Genomic DNA, 6,935 nt, shown 5'->3' on the forward strand with positions numbered 1-6,935 from the left:
TTACCAGATCTTTCTGTCAGAGCTGACTGCCTTCCTCTCTGCTGTACAGAAACATGAACACATCATGAGAAACCTTGATGTCAATTTGTGATAAGAAAACTGTTTTTGTCTTTGCACCGGAGCTTTTATCTTTGTTGTCTTGCTTGCAGATTTATTTAATGCACATGTTGCCTCGTTGTTTTTTTTGTTTTTTTTCTTTATGTACTTTGGGGTCAAACAACTGCGTCAAGCAGATTATTACTTTTTTTTATGACACCATGAGTTAACAGAACTGATTTCAGGGAGATTCAAGGAGGTTTCGTTAAGATCTATCAGAACTCATACTGACAGCTGCTGTTCAAATTTAAATATATAATTGTAATAACTTTTATTACTGTAACGATAACCCCCTTACAACATCAAATGTCAACCTCCCTACTCCCAGCTGTTAGCAGCTAGTTTTTGATTTTATAAGCTTGGCTCTCTGAAATCATCCCTGTATTGTTTTAATATTTTAAAAGTTTAAACAGGACTGCTTGTTTCTGCTCTTTAAAAAGAGTCTGTTGGTCACTGAATTGTATGTTTTAGCGTTAGCTGCCTGTGCACGTCACTTTCTAGCCCCGTATGATGTAGCTAGACAGCAGTCGAGTAGCCAACTGACCGTGAAGCTAACAGATGCTAAATAAGATTCTGAACTCCTCAGTTATAACTTTAATAAGCTCATTACATTTATTTTTTGAAATCATTTTAATCAGGATCTTTGTTTATTCAAAGCTGACCAGCAGCTTTTTTGTCAGTCTGTGAATTTATAACAGTAGCTAAAATGTAAGCTAACGTAGCATTAGCTCAGCAGCTAAAGGTGAGACTTCAGACGTTATCTGATATCTTCAGCTTTACAGGACTTACCAGCAGATCGTCATGACAACAAGCAGACAACTACACAACAGTCATCTCTAAATATTATTCTGTTTGCAAATTCAGATTCAAAAGGTGACGCATCAAAGCTCATCACATGTTAGCTTACTGATTCTGACAGTAAAGAAAATAGCTAATAAATTTGAAAATTACTTGACAAACAACAACCTCATGTCTGTGTGTGAAATTCAGAGCAGAACTGTAGTTTTTGCAAATTTGCAGATAAAAACAGTATTGAGTCTGTATCAAACTCAAGGTTGTGCTGTTGTACTGAATATTATCATGGCTGTGACTTCGTCATACGACACAAACGTCAGGTGAACTTTGCTGACTCCCTGCTGTTTTCTACCCTCAATATTTGATGGTTATGGTCCCAAAACAAAACCCCACTGCTCTGAAGGCCTTTTGTTCCAAAAATACACACAGTCCCTGCAGTTTTGTGCCAGTAATATTTTGAGTTAGGGTCCCAAAAACTGCTCCAGTGACCCATGGCTCCGAAATACATAACTTCACTGACATAACTATGTACTTATTTTTGAGAAATCTTTTTTTTTAGCTTTTCCTGAACCTAACCAATTATGGTTGGTGCTTAAACTGAACCAACGTGCTTTTGTTACCAGAAAAATCTTTCGGTCCAAAGGGACGTTTTTCAGACTACTTAGGTTTCAGAATAATGGGCCGCTAGCCAAATGGAATGGTGCCATAAAAATCTCACAAAAAGTTTGTTTTATTGTTGCCTTCACTGTCCGAATCAGTAAACTAATATTTTTCCTGTTTGTCCTGTTAAGAACAAAACAACACCAACGTCTGTTAACATTTCAGTGAATAAATATTCACACCAGCAGTTTTCTCTGAGCTGAAAACTTTGATGCATCTTGTGTTCACAAATTATTGATCTCTTCTGAATAAGATAAAAAATATATATATATATTTCAGACTTCCAGGTTAAATCTGACCTAAATTTGTCCAGGTTACCTTAAATATTAGATTATTCATTGATCATATTTCTTTATGTAGTTAAGGGACTTGAATAAACTTTTCAGTAGTCGTTTGTCTAAAACTTTGAGCAGGAGCCAAATAAATCCTGTGTAACCCAACAGAAAGATCACATTTAAAGATATTCTCTGTGTGTGTGTGTGTGTGTGCGTGTGTGTGTGTGTGTGTGTGTGTGTGTGTGTGTGTGTGTGTGTGTCTGAACTGGTCGAACTCCAGTCTAACCAGTGGTGAACAGAGATGAACTTGTTTGTCTGTCCCTCTGTCCACCTGTGTTCACGTTCTGCATTGTTTGGGTGGATTATCTGGATTTTTCTAGATTCTTCTGGTGGACGTTTTCACTCTGCAGCTGGATTAAAGTTTGTTGGGACAAAAGATGCAGCAGATACGTGTGTGATCTGGATATTCTGGATTTTTGGATGTTTGTCCGTTGGAACATTGGTGGATGACTGAAATGAATCCAGCACTGATGCAAATATATCTGAAAATGTTTTAATGACTGTATCTCATCTCTTAGTGCTGGAATTTAATCTTGAACTTGATTAAAAGCAGATTGATTTCTTTATTCTTTATCTTTTAAGGTGAAGATGAAAATGAAACCCTGCTAGCTGCCCTGAAACGAACCTCCCAGTGATCCATCACTGCTGAACTATAATGTGACATATGCAACCAGCTTCATTTGGTTTATTCTCTTTATTTTTTATTTTGTAAAAATACCTTTTGATTTGAATTAAGGGATCTGGGGAAAAAATACAGAAACATATTTTTGCTTATCATATTCTTCAGAGTTTTGGTTGTAGAAGAAAGAAATAAGGATTATTATAATTATTATTATTGTTGCTAGTGCATATGTGCTGTAATTGTTCTTTCTGGTGTAGTAAATCATTTTATTTTTTCAATCATTTCCATACAGAGTTGTAGTGTCTTATGTTCGGTTCAGATTGACTCATGATATTTTTCTAAAGCGTTCCCAATGCAACATGCATGCGTCGTCATGTCAGAGGGCGGCAGTGAGAGGCCGACATGATGTTGTGTAAATTGAAGAAATTCTGAAGATGATTATGATAATTACCACTTTTGATTTGTTACAGCTTGTGTTATATTGATAAAATATGAATTATTGAGGATAATATTTTAAAAAAAAAGAGAAGCTTCCATGGTTTTAGTCCGGTGCAGTGTCTGAGTAAATAGAATAAAACATTGTCCTATTAAAACACTCAAGTCTGGCTGTGTACTTTCATTCATCATGGACGACCTGCAGAGATTCATGGTGAGTTTTGTCTTTTTTTGTTTTCATGTTTAGACCGTCATCAGTTACAGTAAAAGATGTAAAGGCTGTATTTTTTCCTACAAAGTTACTACAGTTGTTGCAGAAATGTAGCTGCAGTATCATTTTTGCAACATGTGACATCAAGCATCTTAAGTAATGTTGCAGGAACGTCACTGGAACATAACATTTGCTGCGGTGTAATGTTTTCCAAGAACTTAACGTTTCACTACAACATGACCTTGTAAGTGTGATGTTTCAGGAACACACCAGAAATGAATCAATGTCACAATCACAACATTGCAGCAACATACTGTGTCTCTTTTTTTTTTTTGCAAAGAAATGTGTCAACAACTGATTCTACTCCACAGATCAGCGCCACAGGAAATTATATGAATGGGGGAAAAAGAAATGCTGCTATTGGACAGGAGGTGCCGACTGATTGTCAAACCTCAGATTCAGGAGGAACGATTCAGATTCTGTCCTGGTTGTGGACCAGCTCTTTACCCTGGCAGGGGTTCATCCAGTCTACATATGTTTTGTGGACTTGGAGAAGGTCTATGACCGTGTCCCCCAAGGGATCGGGGGTTGCTGTGGAAGTATGGGGTACGGCGCCATTGCCACAAGCCATCCGGTCCCTGTATAACCAAAGTGCGAGCTGTGTCCATGTCCTCAACACGAAGTGAAACATGTTCTCAGTTGGTGTTGGACTCGTCTAGGCCTGTCCCCTTGTCTCTGATCCTGTTTGTGATCTTCATGGACAGGATCTCAAGGCTCAGCTGGAGTGGGGGGAGTGTCCAGTTAAGGAACTTCAGAATTCCGTCTTTGTTTTTTGCAGATCACGTGGTTCTGTTGGTTTCATCAGACTGTGACCTTCAGCAAACACTTGGGCAGTTTGCAGAGTTGGCACCTTCAAGTCTGAGGACATGGTTTCCTGCTGGAAAATGGTGGACTTCTCCCTCCAGTTGGGTAGTGAGTTGTTGACATGAGAGGAGTTCAGGTGTCTTGGTGTCTTGTTCACGAGTGACTGGAAGACGGAGTGTGAGATCGACAGGTGGATTGGTGCAGCGTCAGCAGTAATGTCAGCATTGGACGGTCACGATTCAGAAGAAGCTGAGACTGAAGTTGTTCTATGTTCCAACGGTCTCCTGTGGTCATGAGCTTTACTTCATGACTGAAAGAATGAGACTGTAGATACAAGCAGCTGATCTGAGTTTCTGGACTCAGAGAGGTTGAGGAGTAGAACTGAAAGGAACCAGCTGAGGTGGTTCAACACCTGATCAGGATCATGGATCAATGGACAACTTCCTCTGGCGGTTTTCCAGACACATCCAACTAGCAGGAGACCCTGGGGTAGACCCAGAACTCACCAGAGGGATTATATACCTGATCTGGTCTGGGAACACCTCAGGATCCTCCAGGAGGAGCTGGAGAACGTTTCTGGAAAGAGGGACATCTGAAATACCCCAGTGACTGTCGTCACTAAGACCCAACCCTGGATGAAAAATAGATGGATGGATGAAAATAAAATTCAACATTTCCACTTTGATAGGTAGAAAACTTTGGCATTTAATGGACATTATTTCTTTAAGCTTATGGGCAGAGCACAAATGTGGTATGGACACCTCCAGGTTGTCCTCCCTGCCACCCAGAGCAAATATAGTTGGATGTTGAACCAGACTTTTCTGACCAGGACAAGGTGAGGGGCGTATCAGGAGACCAGTGCAGTGGAATTTCTTAAATGTTCAGGTTCCAGCTCAGAGATACAGAGATAGTTGAGGCTGGTTTCTTTACTGCTTCTCCTGTAAGCTGTAAGTATGGCTCCAAACACTGCAGTGCTGGTCTTGAATGTGGTGTCCGTCAGTTAAAATCACGACCTGTACCGGCCCTCAGACTCGTTACGCTGGCAGAACACATCCTGCACACCTTGGTGGACTTGACAGCAACATGAAACTCCTGCAGTGTCTCATTGGTGATGTAGTTTTCAAAGTCTGTCAGTGTGTAAACCAAACGTCCTGATGTCGTTTCTCTTCAGCAGCGTCCGAGGCATCACACGCGTCAGATTCTCCAAACAGCTTCAAAGAAATGTTTCAGTCGCTCAGTGCTGTAAACTGATGTGAGCTTCTGAATGTGTTGCTTCATGCAGCTAAACGGAGGCTTTGACTGTTGCTACGGTTACTCATCCCTGAGCATTAATTTTAAACTGTGAACAGACAGTTTCAGTGGAACTATTTGGTGGGTGTCCATTTTCAGGAATTAATGGACCTCTGCAGCCAATCAGAATCAACAATTCAGCCAGACCATGGTATAAGATAAGATGTGATAAGATACGATGTATAAAAATAGACACGTGTGTAAAATGTGGTGGATGTGAACATGTTGGCTTCAGTCACAGAGATGGTCTCCAGCAGCGGAGCCACATCCCTCCAACACTCAGAGAAAATCATCTATTAATACTCTGTACAGCGGTGCTGGAGGTAGAATTTCATACATGCTGGATGTTAAGAGCTTTTCACACTGAACAGCTGACAGCCTCCCAGTGTGTGTGTGTGTGTGTGTGTGTGTGTGTGTTCATGTGTGTGTGTGTGTTCTGTTCTCCACTTTCTCCAACAGCTGCAGTGCGACTGCAGGAATGTGTTTTAGGTGAGCAGTTTGATGTTTCAGTCTGTTTTCATTAACGTTGATCTCAGCGGTTTGGATGGACACCAACCAGTGACAGGAACTAGTCAGTTAACTAGTTAACTAGTTGGAAATTAAGTACACCAACTCGCTTCTATTTAGTGGTGTCATCGGCACAAATTAGACTGAAACTAGGCAGTTTGAGAAAAAGTCTAAAATGCTCCAAGTTCATGATTTGTCGTTTCATTTTGTGGATTTGTGTTTCTACTGAAATAAAGAGTAAAGCAACATCAGTATGTTTAGTTCCCTCATCCGGTTCATCTGCAGAGTCTGGTGACTAAATCAAAGAGTCGGTGTGATCCTGCTTTAATGTTTTTATTCCAGTGAGAAAACGCTCCAATAACTGTGAGACATCTTATTAAATATTCAACACCATGCACATTTTCTCAAAGACAATACATCACTCTGATAAACGTCTGCTTATCTTCCAGTGGCTCCTGACACTCGACGACTGACAGTCACTTCAGAAGTTTCTCATACAGTCTGGTTTTTTTAAATAGTCGATGCTTTCAGTCTTTTTAGTGGTGAGAAACCAGAAGAGAAGAAAGTTCCTCTTGTCTCAGACAGTGGTTGTTTCCATTAGTGCTTCAGTTCTTTCAGTTCTCATCCAGTGAAAAACCACAAAGTACCAAAAAAAAGTACCAGAACCCATTAACATCCCCTCAGGTTGAGTTCACAGTTCATCCTCTTCGTACCTCTTCATCATCACACACTTGAACTCTGAACTCTGGTCTTATTTGGGTCGTTTCGTCCATCATTTCTGTCAGTGATAAGTTCATACCTGAGATCTGTGATCGTGGTGAAGAGGATCAGACAGGTTGGAAACAAACTTGTCGGGAAAGTTAAAGGTCAGTAATTGATGAAATAACCAGTTGTGTTCAGTCTGTTGTTTAGGTCCTAAACACACAGTTCAGGCAGAACATCCAGTTTACTTATGTAAGATTCACCCTTAAAATAAAATACTTTAGACCAGTGGTTCTAAAACTTTTTTGCCTCAGGGACATCAAAGGCCAAGCCAAAATTTCTATGCACACCTGGATTCATATGTATGTAAAATAGCCTCTATAACAACCCTAACCAATGGTGGCAATGAGTACTAGCC

The sequence above is a fragment of the Lutjanus erythropterus genome, chromosome 22 (genome assembly GCF_056507025.1).
Source record: "Lutjanus erythropterus isolate fLutEry1 chromosome 22, fLutEry1.hap2, whole genome shotgun sequence".
In the NCBI taxonomy this organism is placed as follows: Eukaryota; Metazoa; Chordata; class Actinopteri; order Lutjaniformes; family Lutjanidae; genus Lutjanus; species Lutjanus erythropterus.